The sequence below is a fragment of the Lissotriton helveticus genome, chromosome 8 (assembly GCF_964261635.1).
Source record: "Lissotriton helveticus chromosome 8, aLisHel1.1, whole genome shotgun sequence".
Lineage (NCBI taxonomy): Eukaryota > Metazoa > Chordata > Amphibia > Caudata > Salamandridae > Lissotriton > Lissotriton helveticus.
In genome coordinates this window covers 574,461,034-574,485,426 of record NC_136069.1, presented here as the reverse complement: position 1 = coordinate 574,485,426, position 24,393 = coordinate 574,461,034, and positions in this window count along the sequence as shown.

The following is a 24,393-nucleotide window of genomic DNA, read 5'->3' as shown; positions in this document are numbered from 1 at the left end:
GTACAAATCTAGTCGAAGTTTTAGCTCCTGCTAATATTTCATAACATGCAATACACTGAATCACATTTTTAATAATCAAAAAACCATGTTTCATTTTTATAACAAAAGGGCAAATAGGTGGACATGGCAGGCAGGCCCAGGGACAGTTCGCATTTGTTTTGGGTTTTCTACGCTCTTCTTGACAATACAATCTATATGTATTCGTTTAAGAGGCTGAAATTCTCATTTTATGATTTTGATGAGATCTCAGGTTTTGACGAACAATAAAATTCAGCTCTTCAAGGCAATTGTGTCTCGATAAAGGGAAGTCCCAGGGGGAGTGCTTCTATTAGAATTACAATGGAAGCCAGTGATCTGGGACTCTGTACAGTTCTGGAGCAATAATTGAGATCTTGTTCCATCGGAGTCACACTTTAAAGAACAGGTTTCTTAGGAATCTTGTTAAAACGAGGTTAAAGCCTCAGCCAAGCGAACCGAATTAGGAAGAATGCATTTACTACTAGGCCTGCTACTGCTCTGGATGTGCCTGGAGTGTGTCATTAATCCAACCCCAAGTCCCTCTGCTTGAAAAAAATGCAAAACTTACCTCTGGGACTATTACACAAGCTGAATGAAACGGAATATTAACTCGAAATATGTGGTTGATGACACTGCCCGCAAATATGGTGCTGAATAGATATGTTTGTGCATGGGGTAAGTAGTATCTCAGTACACTGTCACAAAAGCCAAAATGATGTGCCATCCATTTATGTATAATGGAACACTTTCTTTCCAAATAAAATTATACCTCACCAAAGCTCGGGTGGATTTGAGACCTGCCAGGTGCATCAAAATGTGCTCAAATTATTGTGAGTTATCAGCCATATCATTTTTTTCAGCTGACATATCTCCGTACAAAAACAATGTATTGCCTATTGTGACATCGAGAATTGAACTTTATTGTTAGAATTGGGGGTCTCTGGTTGGCACAGGTATGCACTTGTGACAAACAGGGACCCTCTCCTCTAGTCAGGCAAAGGAACTACTCCTTAAGAATAACCCCTGCTCACCCTTTAGGTTGCATGGCGCGAGCAGACAAGGCTAATCCCCAGGGCGCTAAGGCAGTTAAGCATTTATGACTACATACAGTAATATCAAAGACCCACCACAAATGGACACAAAGCTGTATTTAGGAAAATACGTGTACTATATATAAAAATAAGTTGCTATGCAGTTTTATCACAAGACCCTATTAACGATGGAAAAATGAGGCCACAGTATTCTGGAATAACAAGAGTTTTGGGGAAGTTTCTTAAGAATGCTTGGTTAGGGGTCCTGTGCGCTCCGCACGAGGTGGGCGACCCCTTTTGGTTCAGTTTGTACCTCTTGAAAGTGTTAATTCAACTTTGCGGACCCTGCGGTCCGAGTCGCACCGTACCTGAAAAGGTGGGAGTCCGTGGTGTGCAGATGCGGCCCCAATGAAGGCGGGCCCGGAATGAGGTCTGCGGTACTCTCGGGCAGTCCGGCTCGAAGGGGGCCTCGAGGGGCGAGGCGACTGAGCGGGACTGCGGAGGAGAGGGGGGCAGACGAACTGGGGCGCCGGCGTTCGAGGCGTGAGGCGTCTGGACGAGGCGCACTTTTATAGTACGAGCTGAAGGGGGACCGTACCGCGGGTGCCGGCGGTCCGATGTGCGTTTCAGGTACGCACCGTACCGGACGGGTTGGAGCCACCGGGGAGTCTATTGCGAGTTTGCGAGAACGAGACGGCACCTAGCGGCAGGTACGGATAGTACCGGCGGCTCTCTTCTGGTGGAGTGCTTCGCCTCAGAGTTACGGACCGTACCTTCCGTTCGAGTTGCGGCTGGACAATGTGGGTGATCTCAGCAGGCCGGAGCGGGTGGGAGGCGGCCGGTACGCTTCAAGCGTATGGGCGTTTCTCGCCTCCCCAAGCGGGTTCCGGACTATTCCAGCGGCTGGGGCGACCCAAAGGTGTGCGGCTCAGAGGAAGAGGGGGCAGGATGCGGGCGGCCCAGTGGAGCGGACGCGTCTCAGGTGGAGAACGGCACGGCTCGAGGCGGGGGTGGCCAGGCACGGGCTGCAAAGGGGGTCGAGCGAGGCACACTTCAGGCGGAACTCCAGCGGTACAAGGAGATCAGGCAAGTCCCAGCAACTTGTCAGGGAAGGCAAGATAGAGTCCACTGGTCCTGGGATTCTGTTCAGGGGGCAAGCTCGATCCCAAGCCCTTGGAGATTGTTTTAGGCACAAATTCTGCAAAGTCCTTTCTGGTCTTTTCCTCTCCTTTCCTCAGCAAGGCACCAACTACAGGCCAGTCCCCCAGGTCAGGGACAGTCTTTCGTCCTTCAGCTTCTCCTGGTCCTTCTAGTCGGGCAGAGGTTCTTCGTGATCAAAACAGGATCTGATGTTTAGGAGCAGGGCTCCTACTTTTATACACAGTATCTTTTGTCTTTGCAGGAAGGGGGCCTGAGCCTGGTTCAAACCAGTTTTGGAGCACTTTATTGACATGAAGCTGCCTTCTTCTTTCAGGGTGCAGGACAGAGACATCAGACGCTCTGCAGGAGGTGAAAAACGAAAATGGCTGTAATTCACTATTAGGACATGCCACACACATCAGGGCTTGCCCTACCTTATTCTTACAAGGCACCCAGCCCTTGGGCCTACCATAGGGGTGACTAATATGAAGTTAAGGGAAGGTTTAGGGACTGGCAAGTAGGTGTACTTGCGCAGTCAGCATGACAGTACCTGACTGCACGCAGGTTCTGCAATGGCAGACCTAGACATATTTTACCGGGCCACTTCTGTGGGTGGCACAACCAGTGCTGCAGGCCCACCAGCAGCATTTGTATTTACAGGCCCTGGCACTCCTGGTGCACTTTACTGGGGACTGACAGTAAACCAAATAAGCCAATCATGGGACCCAATCAATGTATACACTTTTCATAGGGAGCACTTGCACTGTGGCACTGATTGGCAGTGGCACAGTGCTCTGAGTAGCTAACAGCAGCAAAACACATGAGGCACATCAGCAAAAAGTGGAAGGTAGACTCACGCCAAGGTGCCAGGTCTAACACGTGTCCCCTCCAGCTGAAATGTGGGGAGAACTACCCTACCCCAGGGAGTTCCTTATCACTAAGGTGGAAAAATCTGGACAGACCATCAGCATTGGCGTGATCTGTGCCAGGGCGATGTTCCACCGTGAAGTCCATACCCTGTAGGGAGATGGACCACCTCAACAGTTTTGGGTTCTCACCCCTCATTTGCATCAACCATCTGAGGGGGCTGTGGTCTGACTGAACCCGGATGTGAGACCCAAACAAGTAGGGTCTTAGCTTCTTCAATGCCCAGACCACAGCAAATGCTTCTCGCTCAATTTCACTCCACCTTTGTTCCCGTGGAAGTAACCTCCTACTGATGAAGGCTACAGGTTGGTCCCAGCCTTCCTCAGTCATCTGTGAGAGAACAGCCCTTACACCATGCTCTAAAGCGTCCGTTTGCATTAGGAATTCTTTGGGGAAGTCAGGAGCCAGGAGCACGGGCGCCGTGCACATGGCAGTCTTCAGGGTGTCAAAAGCTTTCTGACAGGTGTCAGTCCAGATCACTTTCCTGGGCTGCTTCTTAGAAGTCAGCTCTGTCAAGGGTGCAACAATGCTGCCATACTCCTTGACAAACCTCCTGTAGTGCCCTGTGAGTCCTAAAAAGGCCCACACCTCTGGCTGGGTCTTTGGGGGTTCCCAAGCCAGGATGGTTTCAATCTTGGGTAGGAGAGGCGCCACCTGGCCGCTCCCCACTTGGTGTCCCAAGTACATCACAGAACCCTGCCCGATCTGACACTTGCTTGCCTTGATCGTGAGGCCTGCCTTGCGCAGTGCTGTCAATACTTCCCATAGGTGGCGCAGGTGTTCTTTCCAGGTACCACTGAACACTGCGATGTCATCCAGGTAGGCGGTGCTGTACTCAGCCAGCCCAGCCAACACCTGGTTGACCAACCACTGGTAGGTGGCAAAGGCATTCTTCATCCCAAAGGGCATAACCCGGAACTGGAAATGCCCATCTGGTGTGGAGAATGCTGACCTCTCTTTGGCTCCATCGGTCAAGGTGATCTGCCAGTACCCAGACGTCAAATCAAACGTGCTGAGGTACCTGGCAGCCCCTAACCGATCTATGAGCTCCTCAGCTCTGGGGATGGGGTGCGCGTCAGTCTTGGTGACTGAGTTGAGTCCTCTGTAGTCCACACAGAACCGGAGTTCAGGTGTGGCTCCTGGCGCTGCAGCCTTTGGGACCAAGGCCACTGGGCTGGCCCAAGGACTGCTGGAAGACTCAACCACCCCAAGAGCAAGCATCTTTGAGACCTCCTCCTTGATGCAGGCTCTGAGCCTGTCAGTCACTCTGTAAGCCTTGTGCTTTACAGGCAAGCTGTCTCCTGTGTCCACATCATGGACGCACCAATCTGTGACACCAGGAACCAGGGAGAACAGATCAGAAAACTGCCCCAGCAGTTGGCGGCAGTCATTCTGTTGCTCAGGGGTCAGGGTGGGTGAGAGGTTAACTCCATCCACTGACCCATCTCGCTCTGAGGCTACCAAGAGGTCAGGAAGAGGCTCGGTCTCCTTCTCCATCCCATCATTGGTTGCCAAGAGCATGCCCACTTCGGAACTCTCCAAGTGGGGCTTAAGGCGGTTAACATGTAAGACCCTCAAGGGATTCCTGGGAGACTGCATGTCCACCAAGTAGGTGACAGGACTCTTGCGCTCAACAATCTCAAATGGACCTATCCACTTATTCTGAAGTGCACAAGGCTCCACTGGGGCCAAGACCCACACCTTTTGTCCAGGTTGAAGCTCTACCAGAGTGGCATTCTGGTCGTACCACCGCTTCATCTCTTCCTGGCTGGCTTCCAGATTTGCCTCAGCAAGTTGCCTAAATCGCCTAGTCTGGTTTCTGATGGCCAGCATGTAACTGTATATATTCTGGGGAGGTTTCCTGGGAGATTGCTCCCAGCCTTCCTTAACCAGACTCAGAGGTCCTCTCACTGGGTGGCCATATAGAAGCTCAAAGGGGCTGAACCCTAGAGACTTCTGTGGCACCTCACGGTATGCAAAGAGAAGGCATGGCAAGAGGATGTCCCACTTACGCCTCATGGGTTCTTCCAGACCCATAATCATGTCCTTCAGAGTTTGGTTGAATCTCTCAACCAACCCATTTCCTTGGGGATGGAAAGGGGTGGTGAATTTGTAGGTTACACCACACTCTTGCCAAAGGGATTTCATACACTTGGATATGAAATTGGTGTCCCTGTCAGACACCACCTCTAGAGGGAATCCCACTCTGGAGAAAATTCCCATCAGTGACCGTCCCACCACGGGGGCCGTCACTGTCCTCTGAGGGATGGCTTCAGGGTACCAGGTGGCATGATCCACCAGGACCAGGATGAACCTGTTGCCCATGGCTGTCCTGGGGTCCAGAGGCCCTACAATGTCAATTCCCACTCGCTGGAATGGTGTACTGACCACAGGGAAGGGTTGGAGAGGAGCCTTCTGCTTCCTCCCACTCTTCCCACTTGCTTGGCAAGTTTGGCATGACCTACAGTGAGCATCTGAGTTCCTGTGCATTTGGGGCCAATAAAAGTGGGTGCCAAGCCTGTCATAGGTCTTGTCCTGCCCCAAATATCCTGCTAAGGGTACATCGTGAGCCAGCCCCAGTAGGAAGGCTCTGAACTTCTGGGGTACCACCAGCGCACGGGCTGACCCAGGTTCAGCAACCTTAGGCTCTTAATACAGGAGGTCATTCTCCCAGTAAATGAAATGTGTACCGGGCTGATCACCATTGGACTGGTCTGCAGCCTGCCGCCGCAGACCCTCGAGAGAAGGGCTTTCTTTCTGCTCCCTGCAGAATTCCTCCCTGGAGGGGTCTCCTTCCTGCTGCCAATGGGTCAGCTCAGGCAGGTCCCCCAGTTCAGCTATCTGTTCCCTGGTAGGCTCCATGGCATCCCCCTCAAGGTCTGCTTCCCCCTGGGCCATGGGAACTTCAGGGGACGGTTTCCCGCGCCTCCTGCACTCTCCCTCTAAGGCCGGTTCCTGGGCCTCTCCCTCAGGCTCCAGGACCTCTTGAACACCCCTACTGGCTGCCATTGACCGGGTGGTCACGCACGCCCAGTCGGGTAAACCCACCATCCTCAGGTGAGTTGTCTTCTCCACCTTTTCCCAGGGGGAGCTCTCCAAATCATTCCCTAGCAAACAGTCTACAGGCATGGTAGTTCTCACAGCAACCTGCAGAGTCCCAGAGACCCCCACTCAAAGGGAACCTGAGCCATTGGACACTGGCTCTCAGAGTTGTCAGCGTTGACAACTTGGCAGTATGCATCAGGTACCACCTGCTCTTGAGACACCAGGTGCTGCCGGACTGCAGTCACACTGGCTCCTGTGTCTCTAAGAGCCTCCGCCTTCTTTCCATTGATGGTCATCACCTGCCCATATTTCTTAGTGTTGGAGGGCAGGTAGTTCTCAGGGACATCCCACTGTCTCCTAAAAAAACTAGGGTCATCTGAACAGGGTCCCACCCACCTTGGACTTCTACCTCTTCCCCAAAGGCTACACTAGCCAGCTGCCAGGGCGGAGCACCAGTGGGTGCTGGTTTGCCAAACAGGCGACACTTAGGATCATTGGCAAAATGACCCATCTCATCACATCTATAACACTTTATGGGCCCTCTTTGAATAGGGTTACCTGTCGGGCCCCGGTCTGCTTCAGGGGTGGGGGAGGCTGAGAACCTTTCCCTTGGTTCCCCTGGGAACTACTTTGGGGCCTCTTCTGAAACTCCCTCTTTTTACCCTTGTCCCCCCCCACTCTTCTGCTGGGGACCCTGCCCACCTTTGGCTGAGTCTCCCACTGGACCATTGTGGACCCTGGTGCTGAGCCAGTGGTCCGCCTCCTCAGCAAGCTTCCTAGGGTTAGTCAGCTTGCTATCAATCAGGTGCTGGCGTAGCTCAGGAAAACAATTACTAGACAAGTGCTCCCACGCCATTGTCAAGAAGCCCTTGAAAATCATTCACTTTGCTACCCTTCACCCAACCATCCAATGCTCTGCAAAAAAAAAGTCACATATTCAACATAGCTGCTCCCAGGAATCTTTGTACATCCCCTGAACCTCTGTTTATATAACTGAGGAGTTAACCCATACCTGGTCATCAAGGCTTCCTTCATGTGGGGATAGGAGTTATAAACTTCAGAGGGCAAATCTAGCAATGTGTCCCGCCCCTCACTAAGGAACCGCCCCCACAACCCCGCTCCCCAATCTCTCTCAGGGACCCGGTGGGAGGACACGGCTACCTCATAGGCCTTGAACCACTGCCCTATGTCATAATTTTTAAAATATTCCTTCACCACATCTTTTGGCATGTACACCCTTGACTCTACCTGCACTGACGTTGTGCTGCTACCAGAGGGATTAGGTACTCTCAGATCCATCTCCCTCATTTTCACTTCATGTTCCATTTATAGCCATTTTCTTGCTCTCCAGCTCCAATTACCCATTGATTTTCAATCTCTCCAACGCCATTTCATGTGCTCAGGCTTCTTTCCTGTCTGCCAGCTCCTCTGGCGACAAGACCCTGACAACATCAACAAGGCTTTCTGGTGGCTCCACCTCCACCGCATTCTCTAGTGCCCTTGAATCCTTCCAGGCCCTCAGCGCCTTTATGAGTCTTATTTTTACATCCTGATTGGGAGACTCTGAACTTTAAGCAGAAACCTCTCAACTGCTGCACTTTGTAGCTCTAAAGTCCTTCCTCTCCCCAATCTCTGTCATCCATTCTAGAGATCACAGAGGCTGCCCTTCCCGCAGGGAGTGAACCAGGCATGCTCAAAAATAAAATGGAGTTCTTTCAGCAAAAAAAATACAAAAATTAAAATCAATAGGTCTGTGGCTGCGTTATAGGTCTGATATTACAAAAACATGACTTTGTTCTATCAAATTGGATCTCAAAAGACCGCGCAGATTAATGGATTGATTATATGCGCCCTGATGAAGGACTTGTCTAAATAATTTTCTCTCTCCGAAATGCGCGTCGGCGCTTCTCCTTTATTGTATGACGTTATGATGTCCTGATTGAGTGTGAATACATGGTTTGTGTGATAGAGAGTTTGTGGATGATTGGTAGAATGACTGAACTGTGTGTCATACTTTTATTGTCTTATTAGCGTCTGGGCTGATGTTTATCTCTGATTGTATAACTCAATGCATTTTCATGTATAAGAAGTTGATCAAATTCATTATTGTTTTGAGAATCTCATCAAAAATGATTATTTAAAAAATACATTTTTCTAAAGTAATTACAGCTGTTCTTTGGGTGTTTGTGGTTGATTTTATATGTATGGTCTTCTATTTACTGGGGATGCCCCTTTTAATGTTTTTGTAATATTTATCCTCCCTGGTGGGTTGCTCCCCTTGCCTTTATTTAGTTTAGGCTAATCCCCAGGGTGCTAAGGCAGTTAAGCATTTATGACCACATAGAGTAATATCAAAGACCCACCACAAAGGGACACAAGGCTGTATTTAGGAAAATACGTGTACTTTATTTAAAAATAAGTTGCTATGCAGTTTTATCACAAGACCCTATTAACGATGGAAAAACGAGGCCACAGTAGTCTAGGATAACAAGAGTTTTGAGGCAGTTTCTTAAGAATGCTTGGTTAGGGGTCCTGTGCGCTCCGCATGAGGTGGGCGACCCCTTTTGGTTCAGTTCGTACCTCTTGAAAGTGTTAATTCAACGTTGCTGACCCTGCGGTCCGAGTCGCACCGTACCTGAAAAGGTGGGAGTCTTTGGTGTGCAGATGTGGCCCCAATGAAGGCAGGCCCGGGATGAGGTCTGCGGTATTCTCGGGCAGTCCGGTTCAAAGGGGGCCTCGAGGGGCAAGGTGACTGAGCGGGACTGCGGAGGAGGGGGAGGCAGACAATCTCGGGCACAGGCGTTCGAGGAGCGAGGCATCTGGACGAGGCGTACTTCTACAGTACGCGCTGAAGGGGGAACGCACCGCGGGTACGGGCAGTCCGATGTGCGTTTCAGGTACGCACCGTACCGGATGGGTTGGAGCCACCAGGGAGTCTGGTGCGAGTTTGCAAGAACGAGGCGGCACCTAGCGGCGGGTACGGATAGTACCGGCGGCTCTCTTATGGTGCGGTGCTTTGCCTCAGAGGTACAGACTGTACCTTCCATTCGAGTTACGGCTGGACAATGGGGGTCATCTTCTCAGCAGGCCGGAGCGGGCGGGAGGCGGCGGGTACGCTTCAAGCATACGGGCGTTTCTCGCCTCCCCAAGGGGGTTCCGGACTATTCCAGCGGCTGGAGTGACCTAAAGGTGTGCGGCTCAGAGGAAGAGGGGGCAGGATGCGGGCGGCCCAGCGGAGCGGACGAGGCTCAGGGAGAGAGCGGCGTGGCTCAAGGCGGGGGGGGCAGGCACGGGCTGCAAAGGGGGAAGAGCGAGGCACACTTCAGGCAGGGCTCCAGTGGCACAAGGAGATCAGGCAAGTCCCAGCAACTTGTCAGGGAAGGCAAGATAGAGTCCACTGGTCCTGGGACTCTGTTCATGGGGCAAGCTCGATCCCAAGCCCTTGGAGATTGTTTTAGGCACAAATTCTGCATAATCCTTTCTGGTCTTTTCCTCTCCTTTCCTCAGCAAGACACCAACTGCAGGCCAGTCCCCCAGGTCAGGGACAGTCTTTCCTCCTTCAGCTTCTCCTGGTCCTTCTAGTCGGGCAGAGGTTATTCGTGGTCAAAACAGGATCTGATGTTTAGGAGCAGGGCTCCTACTTTTATACACAGCATCTTTTGTCTTTGCAGGCCAGGGGGCCTGAGCCTGGTTCAACCCAGTTTTGGAGCACTTAGTTGACATGAAGCTGCCTTCTTCTTTCAGGGTGCAGGGCAGAGACATCAGACGCTCCGCAGGAGGTGGAGCCAGCATGTGGTGGCAGAGCACAGCCATATTCAGAGTCAAGGGGCACTCCTCCCACCTATCCTGGGGGTAATCCCTCTATTCACCATTTGGCAGCCCAGACTGTCTCCTGGAATTCCCCAGCCCTGTCACTCACACAAACCAGACAGTAGATACACATCCTAGCAGAGGCGGGCTGAAATAGTCAGGCAAGCAAATGCTAACTTTCTAAAAGTAGCATTTTCAAACACAGGATATTAAAATAAACTTTACTGAAAGAAGTATTTTATTATTCTGAGTTCAGGCATACTAGACTTGACTTTCTACCATGTTCCCTGAGCCTGCTGGGATTATAGAGTGTAATAATTCCAGCAGCCCATTCTGGCCTATGAGAACAGGTAGCCTTACAATAGTGAAAAACGAAAATGGCTGTAATTCACTATTAGGACATGCCACACACATCAGGGCTTGTCCTACCTTATACTTACAAGGCACCCTGCCCTTGGGCCTACCATAGGGGTGACTAATATGAAGTTAAGGGAAGGTTTAGGGGCTGGCAAGTATGTGTACTTGCGCAGTCAGCATGACAGTACCAGACTGTACGCAGGTTCCGCAATGGCAGACCTAGACACATTTTACCAGGCCGCTTCTGTGTGTGGCACAACCAGTGATGCAGGGCCACCAGCAGCATTTGTATTTACAGGCCCTGGCACTCCTGGTGCACTTTACTGGGGACTGACAGTAAACCAAATAAGCCAATCATGGGAACCAATCAATGTATCCACTTTTCATAGGGAGCACTTGCACTGTGGCACTGATTGGCAGCGGCACAGTGCTCTGAGCAGCTAACACCAGCAAAACACATGAGGCACATCAGCAAAAAGTGGAAGGGAGACTCACGCCAAGGTGCCAGGTCTAACATTTATCTACTCAATCAAGACGTCCAAACACACTTGGAGTTCCTCACCTTGTCATAAGATTGCTTGTTTCATCTTCATTCAAGACGAAGGTACTGTGAACTATTTCTCATTCTGACTACAAGATTTATTGGTGATTTAATTTCAAAATCTAAAGACTTACTTAATCACTGTTTTCTACCAAGGAATCCTTGAGCTTGCTTTGCTCTCCGGGCACGACCGATCTCCAGCTCACCAACCTCGCTTTCCTAGAATCCCCATAACATTCTCCATGACATATAATAATTCTATAAATTACCTAATATAGAATACCACAATACTCTCGGGCATTCCTTGATAACACCAGCAAGGCTGACGCTCCTTTACACAAGCAGCGCCTGACGTTGTCTTTCAGGACTCTTTTCTACACTCTCTCACCACGTTCTGATATCCAACGCACTGCGTCATTTTCTTTAATCTTCTACTGGCTTCTGTGCTAACTGGAGTCTGTGAGAGACTTACTAAACAAGACTCTATGCCGCTTCACATCACTACGCTCTAATTTCAAGCACAGCATGTTGTCTTTGAGCTCCTGCAGTAACAACTTTGCTTTTCACAACCTGTTGATAACAAAGCATTGTTGGTCTTTTCTATCGCTTTGTTCTACTTTTAGGGCTCTTCAAGAAAGAGCCGGTCTTAGTGAGGTGGTCCTCCAATGGTTTTCCTCCTTGCACAATGGCACTCAAAAAATAAAAACAAAAAGCCTTGCTTCTGACACTCACCCTGTCAACAAGGGAGTCCCTGAAGGCTCAGTGCTCTCCCTGCAACTAGTTAACATTTACATGGAAACTCTCTTCAAACTACTCAAAGCAGCCAACATCCGTTTCCATCTTTACGCAGACGATACTCAGATATATCTGGAAACCCCCTCCTTCAGTGACATTCAAAGACTCAATGACGTACTGAGAGATGTCCAACACTGGCTGATATCTAATCACCTTAAACTAAACCCCGACAAAACTGAGATATTTCTCATCTCGAACAAGGAGGAGAAACCTCAAATTGCTGAATGGCTAAAGGCCATTGATGCGCTTAACTGGAATCTCACCCTAGCTGACTCTGTCAAATCACTAGGCATCACATTAGACCCGAAACTGAACATGACCAAACACATCAAGAATTCGACCAAGAGCGTTTTACTTAACCTTAAACTACTGAACAAAATAAAACCGATCATTCCGCAGGCCACTCAAACACTGGTGCTGTCAAGACTGGACTATGGGAACACAGTCCTCTCAAGAATTGCAAAGTCACACCTAGCTCCCATCAAAACAACTCTGAATGCGGCAGCCAGAATGGTCACTGGAATCAAGAAATTCGACCACATTTCCCCTGCACTCAGAGAACTTAAGTGGCTCGCAGCCGAAATGTGGATCAACTTCAGAACAGCCTGCCTCAATCATAAAGCCATACATACCGGAAAACCCAAATATCTGGTGGCCAAACTCAAAAAAGCCGGTGAGGCCAGGAACCCCAGAAGTTCAAACTTCCTCCTACTCATCTCGCAAAAAACTCAACAAAAAAAAACTGCAGCTTGATCCTTTGCCGGAAGCGTGCCCAAAATCTGCAACTCCATTCTCCCTCACATCAGAACCATTCCCTCTTTTGTAAAATTCAAAATCCAACTCAAAATCCTGTTCCTCAACCGCTCCCTAGGGAGTCGATAGGAGCAATCGGAGCGGTATGAGAAATACCTTGCACTGCTCCAACATTATGTTCCAGAGACTAAGAAACAGATGTCCCATGACTATGAAGCAGATCACTCAATCCGCGTCCTGTAATGTTAATGCGTCGTTCTTTTGTCTCGTGTGTTGTGAATCTCTGCAATGTATTTTCTGTAAGGCGCTCCGATACCCTCGGGTAAGGCCAGCGCTATATAAAACTTCTTAATAAATAAATACTTTCTTCATATTCTCGAAAAGTGAGCCCTCCACATTGAAGGGCACAGCACTTATTTAATATATTACAAGCCTGTTTTACGCTGATGGGCACAGCTTTGTTTAAATTTTAATGATGATCTTTTCACTCTCATGGACACATTCTTTCTTTATATTGCAAGCACGCTCATCTAATGCTGATGAGCAGAGCCTATTTCTCAGTTACTTTATTTATTAAAATAACAAGTTTTTCTCACGCTGATGGGCACAGCAAATAAATATATTTCAACAAGGCCTGTCTTACGCTGATAGGCACAGCATTTCACTGCAACACCTTACCTATACTTACCTTGTATTTCACGCTGATGGGCACAGCTTGCCATACTGCTTGTCTTTTACTTCCATTTCTAATTGTGATCATATTTATTTCTCAAATTTAACTGGTTTTACACGCTGACAGGCACAGCTTATTTTACTTATTTAGCCTCACGGTGATGGGCACACCCTTTCATATATACCTCTGCTATTACTATTACTTTGTCAAACACAGTAATTCTTAATGTGTTTTAATCATCCTTCTTTCTTCGGCAACTCACACATCTTTCATTAAAATGCGAAATGTCACTCCTCCACCCTTTCTTCTATCAAATCCATGTGAGCCTTCCATCCGCTGGTCAAAATGGACGAAGGTTTTCCTCAATTACGCTAGGGTGTTCGGAGTGTTATTAAGTGCAGAATGGATGTCAGCTTTACGTTTACACTGCCTAGGCTCCGAGGGGCAAGATGTTTCCGAACATCTACCTAACCTTGATGACACTGAATCCAACAGCCTCAATGAATCTGCTCGATGAAACTTGACAAACATTATCTCCCCAAGGTCAGCACTATCCGAGAACGTTATCACTTTGGGAAACATCTACAACAACCTAAAGAGTCTTTTGAGGTTTATGTTACTCATTTGTGCAAGCTGGCTTCCACTTGTAAGTTTGAAGGCACACTTGGAGAACGCATTTGTGATCAATTTATACTAGGTTGTGCGATTGAAAAGGTGAATGATGAACTGTGGCACAAGGATGACCCCAAACTTGATGAAGTCATTCTAATCGGTAAACGCATTGAATATTCTCTTGCTTGCATGGAAGTCATGAAAAAATAAAATGACACTCTTTACACAACAAATGATATAGTGTAAGTTGTAACTAAGCCTATGACATTTAAGCAAAATGAGTCCCAATCTAGGACTTTTAAGCAAAATGAATCTCAGTCTTCATGGTCTAATAAAACCTTTTAATGGGAAATGTTACCGCTGTGATAGTCCTAGTCATTTAGCCATTGACAAGTCCTGCCCTACTTTGAATGCTAAATGTCTTAAATGTGGTAGAGTTGGTCACGTAGCAAGAGCTTGCAGTGTGTCTAAACTAAAGAAGAACAAGCGGGTGAAGGAAGTGTGGATTCAAAATGAGTCTGACTCCGATCCGGATGAGTTACATTGTGGAGAAGTCTAGACCCAAGCTTCTTTGAACACATGCAAAAATCCAATTGAAAGTGACCAAATAAATAGTCATCCAGTTAAAATGCTCTTTGACTCCGGGGCAAAGATAACTCTAGTACCTAGGTGTTTTTTCAACTCAAACTTATTGGGTAAGTTGAAGGCATTTAAGCCTGACATTAGGCCGCTTGCTTATGGTGGTCAACCTATCAAGTTGTTTGGATACTTAGAGGGTTACATAGAATACAATAATAAACTTTCTGCGGGGAAAATCTACATCTCCTCCAGGGATGACAGCATAACAAGTTGGGTTCACCAAGCAGATGTGCGAATCATGTAAATTCCTGGTGGAGATCCTTGTATTGTCTTGAAGGAAGATCTGTGTTCATCACCCCTTTATCCTCTTAGTACATCTGAACCATCCAATGTTGTTCAAATCAATGATCTACGGAGGGAATTCAAACAAGTTTTCAGTGAAAAACTAGGTTGTTTGTCTGGATAAATGCATAGGATTTCTTTGAGACCTGATGCTATCCCTGTTACTTGCAAGGTACATAGTGTACCATTAGCCATGAGGGAGTCTATGGAGAAGGAACTGCAGAAGTAACTAAACAAAGGAATTATTGTCAAAACTGAGATGAGCGAGTGGTTGGCTCCCATTGTACTTGCACGTAAAGCCTCTGGTGAGGTGAGGTTTTGCGTGGACTTGCGCGCACACAATCTTTCTGTTGTAGCTGAAAAGTATCCTCTCCCAAATATTGCAGAAATTATGATGCTATTAGGCGGAACTGAGGTATTCTCCACATTGGATCTCAGAGCCACGTATCACCAGATAAAAATTGACCCAGGCTCAATGAACCTCACTGCATTTATTACACCTTTTGGCACTTTCAAATTTACAAGACTTCCTGTCAGCCTTAATTCTGCAGCCTCCGTATTCCAGAGAGCTATGGAGGATGTTTTACAGGGGTTACCTGGCATTAAAATTTACCAGGATGATGTACTGGTATATGGTTCTTCACAAGAGTTACATGATGAGAGACTCAGAGCTGTTCTGAAGCACTTCAAGTCACGTGATTTGACCCTACGCGAGAACAAATGTAAATATAATCTCACAGAAATTGACTATTTGGGGCACAAATTATCTAAAGAAGGTGCCAAACCTAGAGATCACTTGGTGCCGACTATTGCAACCTTCCTGTGCCCCAATCCAGGGATGAATTAGTGACCTTTCTCGGCATGGCCGAATATTACAACAAGTTTGTTCCGAAATTTGCTTCTCACACTTTCACTCTCAGGGCTCTTCTCAAGAAGGGTGTGAGGTTCATTTGGTCACCAAAATGTCAAGCAGAATTTGATGACATAAAGGGGGCTTTGGGTGAGGCTCCCTCTCTCAAGAATTTTGACACTTCCGTTATTTCAATCCTCATCACTGATGCTAGCTCCAAGGGTCTCGGGGCTGTTCTTAAACAGGTGAAGGATGGTCAGGAAATAACTGTTATGTTTTTGTCATGAGCACTGGTGGGGCCTGAAATACACTACTCTGTCATAGAAAAAGAAACTCTTTGTATCTTTTGGGCAACTTAAGAAATTTCTATGGGGAACTTTATTCACATTTCAGTCTGACCACAGACCTTTGAAGGACTTATTCAGAAATGCTTTACACACTGCCTTTGAGATAAGCCTGTACCCCAATCCAGGGATGAGTTAGTGACCTTTCTCGGCACGGCCGAATATTACAACAAGTTTTTTCCGAAATTTGCTTCTCACACTTTCACTCTCAGGGCTCTTGAGATTGCTCTGAGTGGGATGTATGATGTTACAATGAAAGTGAGTACAGCGCGTGCCGTTACATCAGGGTCATTACAACGAACGTGATGTAACCACGCTATGCCATTACAAAGCAAATCTTTACATCGACTTGCGCTAGATGGCGTGCTAACATTAGATAAGTGTAATTTACTTTTCCAACTACAGTCCACTTAACAGTAGGGAAGGTGTTGGGATATAAACTATACTATTTGTAATGTTAGCCCGCCATCTTACGCAAGACGATGTAAAGACTTGTGTTGTAATGGCATAGCGTGGTTACATTGCATTAGTTGTAAAGACCGCAATTTAACAGCATACTGACCTCGATGTTAAGGGTGTTTTCCCCTCTGAGTGTAATGCCTCTGACAAGGTCTATAATACTAGAGTTCAACCTATCGTTGTGCGTGAGGCCCCTGTTCGTTGTTGGCAAGATGTGGCATTCAACTTTTTGGGTCCCATTACTAGTAGCTCCTCCGGTCAATCATACATTCTAATTTTAATGGACATGTTCTCCAGGTGACCGGAGATCAAGATTACTCACAGCATTGAAACTAGGGATGTCACTAAATTTCTTGATGAAATCTTCTCCCGAGTGGGATTGCCTGACTGTCTTCTTACCAACTGTTAGATTTGGGGATCTCTAGTTGCCACAGGTAGGTACTTGTGACAAATAGGGACCCTTGCCTCTAGTCAGGGTAAGGGGGTACACTCCTAAAATAACCCCTGCTCACCCACTTGGTAGCTTGGCACGAGCAGACAGGCTTATCTCAAAGGCAGTGTGTAAAGCATTTCTTAACACATACAGTAATCCAGTGACAACACTACAGATGGACACCACACAAGTCGTATATTAAAAATAAGTATTTTTTATGTAGATTTAACACAAGACCATAAATGACAAAAATCCACAATACTATGCTTAAAATGGTAGGATTAGCTTAGTTCTCTTTAGATATTGAAATGCGACACTTTGAGTCAATGTACCTTAAAATGCAACATGCAGGGCAACAAAAGCGTTGAAATTATGGCAATGCGGTGAGAAACGCTGCGAAGCGATGAGATTTTTGGTGCAAAGAAATAAAGACGTCATTTTCTTCTTGATGTGGCACGCTTCTCCGATGTTGCGAGAAGTCTCGACTCAATGCATCAGCTGCAGCGGCGACACCCTTGTTCCGTGATGCATCGACAGCGGCTTTGGCGGCAACACTCTTCTCCGACGATGCGAGATGCTTCCGCTCGATGCAACAGCTGCAGCGATGACACCCTTGTGCCATGATGCGACAACAGCGGCTCCGACGCCGGCACGCTTCGCAGTGGAGGCGAGGCACTTCTCTTGATGTGGTGCAATGCGACAGCTACAGCGGCGACATCCACGATGCGACGGCAGTGACGGTGACATGCTTCTTCTTCATTGCGAGATGCTTCTCTTGATGTGGTGCAAAGCAACAGCTATAGCAGCGACATCCAGGATGCGATGGCAGTGGCTGCGACATGCTTCTTCTTCATTGCGAGACGCTTCCAGCTCTTTGCGACACGCAGTCCCTCAGAAGGCCCAAAACAGCAGCAGGCACTTCCAAAGAACTCTTGGGGAGCTGGGGGTTGAAGTATGTTGTCCCTGAGTCTTCAGCAGGAGGCAAGCTCTTCCCTCATGCCCTTGGAGATCCTTCACAAGTTGAATAAAGTGCACAGAAAGTCCTTTCTCCTTTCTTTGGCAGTCAGGCAACCACTGCAGGCCAATCCCCCAAGCAGCACTTCAGCTTACGGATAGTCTCTCCTCAGTTTCTTCTGGTTCTTCTCCTCAGCAAAGGTGTCTTCTTGTTGTCCAAAAGTGATCTCAATTCTAAGGATCAGGGTCCCAATAGTTACACCCCAAAATCCGTTGTCCTCCGAGGGCAGATGGGCCTTTGCCTACTCCAAACCAGTTCTGGTCAGTCCTGGAGAACTCTGTTTACATGACTCCTTCTTTCCTTTCACAGTGCAGGGCAAAAAACATAAGACGCCCAACAGGAGGTGGAGCCAGCATTGTTGAGGAAAGGCACAGTCCTGGAGCACTCTGTTGACATGACTCTTTCTCTCCTTTCACAGTGCAGAGCAGAGACATCAGACACACCACAGGAGGTGGAGCCAGCATTGAGGAGGAAAGGCACAGCCCTGGAGCACTCTGTTGACATGACTCCTTCTCTCCTTTCACAGTTCAGGGCAGAGACATCAGACTCACCACAGGAGGTAGAGCCAGCATTGTGGAGGGGAGGCACAGCCCTATTCAGATCCCAGTTGCAACTCCTCCCTCCCATCTAGATGCAGATCTCTATATTCACCACTGGGCTGACTCACCTTGTCTCCTGGAATCCCCCAGCCCCTGTCACTCAAACTCCAGACAAGGAATACACAAACTAGCAGAGGCAGACTTGGATAGTTAGACAAGAAAATACCTACTTTCTAAAAGTGGTATTTTCAAAGACATAATGTTAAAACCAACTTCACTAAAATATGTATTTTATCATTCGGAGTTCAGGCATAATAAACTCAAATTTCTACCATGTTCCCTGAGTCAGTTAGGATTATAAGATGTAAGAATCTAACTGCCCATTCTGGCCTATGGAGAACAGGTAGCCTTGTAATAGTGAAAAACAAAAATGGCTGTAATTCACTATTAGGACATGCCACACACATCAGGGCTTGTCCTACCTTATACTTACAATCCACCCTGCCCTTGGGCCTACCATATGGGTGTCTGATATGAAGAAAAGGGAAGGTTTAGGGACTGGCAAGTGGGTGCACTTACCCAGTCCGCATGGCAGTACCATACTACACACAGGCTCTGCAATGACAGGCCTTAGACACACTTTTACAGGCTGCTTCTGTGGGTGGCACAACCAGTGCTGCAAGCCCACCATCAGCATTTGGTTTACAAGCCCTGTGCACTCCTTGTGCACTGTTCTAGGGTCTGACAGGTAACCCAAACCAGCCAATCATGGAATCACTAATCCATACATCAATTTACAATAGGGAGAGCATATGCACTTTAGCACTGATCAGCAGTGGTAAAGTGCCCAGAGTCATAAAACCAACAAAAACAGGCCGGAGAAAGTACAGGAGGAAGGCAAAAAGATCAGGGATGACCCTGCAAAAAAGGCCTAGTCCAACACCGACAATGGAGTTCAACTGGTCTCGAGAGAGATAGAGGAGTTTTTGTCTAAAAAGGGGGTAAAACATAAGCGGTGCGCTCTCTACCATCCCGAGACGAATGGGATGGTGGAAAGGTTTAACCGAGTTTTAAAAGAATCCATCCAACTAGCCAAAGCGCAAAATAAAAGTGGAACGAGTAACCATCTACTGTCTCACCCCTCCTTCTACCACAAATGACGTTCCCTTTGGGACCTTTAGTGGGCGGAAGCCCAATACCCTGATGTTCCAAGCATGGATGAGAGACAAAAGTGGGAGTGTTGATTTGGATGTGTGTCCTATTCCAGGTCATGCATTGTTCCCTCTGATGTGGGTCCTGATGTAGCGTCCTGGCGAGCAGGGCAAAAGTTAAATATTGCAAAAAGGAAAGTGTATTTTGATGCAAGACACGCTGTGGCTCACACTTGTGTGAAAGTAGGAGACAGGGTGCGTGTACATCTTCCACCGAGGTATACTGAAGTCTCTAAAATCTCCTCTCCTTATGTGGTTAAAAAAAATTTCAGAATGCTGTTAAATTGGGAGATGGTCGTATCTAGAACTTGAACAGAATCGCTCCCATGTGCGGTATTATTACCTGATTTGCGAAGGAGTTCTCGCACTGGAAAGATTCCAGTGAAACCGCATGATTATGCTCTTCATTGATGTTATTTTGGCCCTTGATTTCTTTCTTTCTTTCTCAACTCTTCTCTTCTTCCTGATCTTTTTCTTTGCTCTTCTAGTGTGAAGGGGAAAGGTGTGTAATGACCTGCATGTCATTGTGTTCTGCTCTAAAAGGTTCTGTGTTCTAGAGTTTCACTGTGTTCAGGTGTCCTGAGAATTCTCACAGGTCAGTTGCTGCTAGTGCTGTGTGGATAGGACGTTATTATGTTAGATACCTAAAAGACTTTAAATAAATATACATCTGTTTAAATCCATCCAGTGTTCTAGCTTTAGTACAGGAGTACTGCCAAAGGAAATGATATCTTAGGACTGTCCTACCTTTACGACCCACAGTTGTAAAGGTACTACTAGTAAAATTCTTTTGTGTATAGAAAACAATTGTAATATTGCACAAAAGTATACGTTTACCTTTGTGAATCAGGCTGTAAGTGTTTTTAATGTGTGTAAACAATTATATTCCTGCAGAATGTTGACATTACACTCATTATTGTCTTCAGTTTTTTTAATTTCACAAAAGTTTTTATTAGGTTTTTGCATACAGGAAAGAAGATATAAATAGAGCTATCAATCCACGGAATGATACCGATAATCTGAGTGAAAGATAGCATTATATTTTTATTGTCTTCAGAATAATTCATTTAGTCTTAGTACTTGTTTACAGGAAATAAATTACCATTGACCGCACTAGTGCACAGAATAAGTAGACTGCTGAGGGGCCAATGGCTTGTTGTATTTTGAATTTTATTGTCTGTAGGACATGGTGATTGGAGGTCTAGGAAGAGAACTGGCATATTTGCTAAAATGTTGACTCTAAAACCCTTTCATTTTAATTGATATGTCAGCTTCTTCATCAGGCCAATTTGTGTTATCCTTGGCAGATCTTCTGTACCACATTTCTATTATATAACTAAACTGGAATTATTATGAACGGGACACAGCACTGCCATTAAGCAGGGGCTCTCAAGTGTGCTAATTCCTTCTGTGATTTGCTTCTGCAAATCATTTTTTGTATGCATTTATTTAGCTAATTATAGTTTAGGGCCTGCTATTATAATTTCACTGCTACAAATTCCAGAGTAGAAAATCAAAGTACACACAGGATGAGCTACTGTAGAGCAGGACTGAAAAACTTGAGAGCTCCCTGTGTTTTTCTGTTACTTGTGATCCTCCTTACTCCATTAGACATTTAGGCGAGTAAGAGCTAAAAACCATGGATCAGAATAACTATTCACACGTAGAATACGGAAATTTGAGAACTTTGATTACGTCCTTTTCATAGGAACTCGAATCACAGAATTAGTAGATTGCTGAAATTGAGGTGAACCAGAAATGAAACTCTTCACCCATTGGATCCTTAATGGAAAGTTCAGGACAGGAACATTGTGTCAGTATTCATAAGGAGTTGTCTGGTAAAACTAACATAAATATTTATTTTCATTCTCAATGGAAATTCATTTTATTCTTGGATTTGCTATAGTTTTTGGCATCACACAAACTAGCAAATCCTGTTAAAACTGTTTCGTAAAAGAAATGAAATTGTGTCTGGTGGTTCTACTGGTATTGTGTCTGGCAATTCTAACAGTATTGTCTAACAAGGACAGCTGAGTGGTCTCCTGTACACAGAAAGCAATTTGCCTGTAATCAGATGAAGCATACAGGCATAGTCATGTAGCTAAACAAGCGTTTCTCGCATTCATGTGAGTTTGAGCTATTAGCATTGTAAATCACAATGCCTTTTATTGATGTTTTGGGCTTTAAAACATAAATAAAAGGCGATGTCATTTACAATACTAATAGTTAAACTCTTGCAAATGCAAGACATATTGCATTGCAATAAAGGGTCTTCACAACCGCTTGTTAGATTGTAAATATAAGAGGAAGACACCGGCCTGTGACGTCTTCAATGTAGTGATAAATAGTGCAGTGAAGAAGATATGTAAGTGTTGTAAATTACACAGATGCAAAGTGTGAAGTGAGAGTTACATATGGTCCCAGCTATAAACACTAACAAAGCTATCCAACACCTTTCGCTCTGTGCTTACACTGTCACGGCTCAGGAGGAACTGTGGGAGGGGGTTTATTTCCTGCCCTCTCTGTGATTTGAGTGTGTTGTGCGGCATTGTGTAATGCCATTGCTATCTTTGGCCTAAAAAACACCTACTCCATCTGTAGTAAGGCCCTGGCTTCACCTCCTGGTGCAGGGCGGGCTGGTCTTTATGGCAGGCATGGAGGGAGGGATGGTCTCGTCTGCAGTTCTGGCCTCGTAAAGTGACCCTGCTATTACTAGTGAGCAAGAGGCGCTGAGGTGGTGGAATTGGTATTGGTGGTGGTGGTATTGGTGGTTGTGGTATTGGTGGTGCTGGTATTGGTGGTGGCATTGGTGGCAGTTTTGGTGGTGGTGTTATTGGTATTGGTGGTGGTATTGGTATTTGGTACTGGTCGTACTGGTATTGGTGGTGGTATTGGTGTTGGTAGTGGTGGTATTGGTGGTGGTATTGGTATTATTGGTGGTGGTATTATTGGTGGTGGTAGTATTGGTGGTGGTGGTATTGGTGGTGGTGGTGGTAATGATGGAATTGGTGGTGGTGGTGGTGGTGGTATTGGTGATATTAGTTGTGGTGGTGGTATTGGAGGTGGTGGTGGTGGTATGGGTGGTATAGTTGGTGGTGGGTTTGGTGGTGGTATTGTAGTGGTATTGGTGGTGGTATTGGTGATGGAGGTGATAGTGGTGGTATTGGTGGTGGTATTGGTGGTGGTATTGGCGGTGGCAGTGGTATTGGTGGTGATATTGGTGGTGGTGGCATTGGGAGTGGTGGTATTGGTGGTGGTGGTGGTATTGGTGGTGGTATTGGTGATGGTATTGGTGGAGGTGGTGGTATTGGTGGTGGGGGATTGGTGGTGGTGATATCGGTGGTGGTGGTATGGTGGTGGCATTGGTTTTGGAATTGGTGGTGGTATTGATGATGGTGGTATTGGTGGTGGTGGTATTGTTGGTGGTGGTGGTATTGGTGGTGGTGGTGATGGAGGTATTAGTGGTGGTGGCATTGGTGGTATTGGTGGTAGTATTGGTGGTGCTATTATAATATTGGTGGTGATGATATTGTATTGGTGGTGTAATTGGTATTGGTGGTGGTACTGGTATTGGTGGTGGTATTGGTGGTGCTGGTATTGGTGGTTGTGGTATTGGTGGTGGGGGTATTAGTACTGGTGGTATTGGTGGTGGTGATATTGGTATTGGTGGTGGTATTGTATTGGTATTGGTTGTGGTAGTATTGCTATTGGTGGTGGTGGTATTGGTAGTGGTGGTATTGGTGGTGGTGGTGGTATTGGTGGTGGTGATATTGGTGGAATAGGTAGTGCTGGTGGCATTGGTGGTGGTGGTGGTACTGGTGGTGGTAATACTAGTGGTGGGGGTATTGGTAGTGGTGGTATTGGTGGTGGTAGTGGTATTGGTGGTGGTGGTATTTTAGGTGGTACTGGTGGTGGTGGTATTGATGGTGGTATTGGTATTGGTGGTGGTGGTAGTATTGGGTTTTTTGGTATTGGTGGTGGAGGTAGTGGTGGTATTAATGTTGGTGGTGGTAGTATTGGTGGTGGCAGTGCTGGTGGTATTTGTAGTGGTGTTTGTATTGGTGCTGGTGGTGGTATTGGTGGTATCGGTGGTGGTGGTATTGGTTTTGGTGGTGGTGGTATTGTTGATGGTGGTAGTATTGGTGGTGGTGGTGGAGGAGGTATTAGTCGTGATGGCATTGGTGGTATTGGTGGTAGTATTGCTGGTGCTATTAAATATTGGTGGTGATGATATTGTATTGGTGGTGTAATTGGTATTAGTGGTGGTACTGGTATTGGTGGTGGTGGTATTGGTGGTGGTGATATTGGTGGTGGGGGTATTAGTAGTGGGGGTACTGGTGGTGGTGGTATTGGTATTGGTGGTGGTACTGTATTGGTATTGGTTGTGGTAGTATTGCTATTGGTGGTGGTGGTATTGGTATTGGTAGTGGTGGTATTGGTGGTGGTGGTATTGGTGGTGGTGATATTGGTGGTATTGGTAATGCTGGTGGCATTGGTGGTGGTGGTGGTACTGGTGGTGGTAGTACTGGTGGTGGGGGTATTGGTGGTGGTGGTATTGGTGGTGATAGTACTGGTATTTGTGGTGGTGGTATTGGTGGTCGTGGTATTTTAGGTGGTATTGGTGGTGGTGGCATTGATGGTGGTATTGGTATTTGTGGTGGAGGTAGTGGTGGTATTGATGGTGATGGTAGTATTGGTGGTGGCATTGGTGGTGGTATTTGCGGTGGTGGTTGTATTGGTGCTGGTGGTGGCATTGGTGGTGGTATTGGTGGTGGTGGTATTGGTGGTGGTGGTATTGGTGGTGGTGGCATTGGTGGTGGTGGTGGTGGTATTGATGGTATAGATGGTGGTGGTATTGGTGGTGATATTGGTATTGGTGGTGGTATTGGTTGTTTTGGTATTGGTGGTGGAGGTAGTGG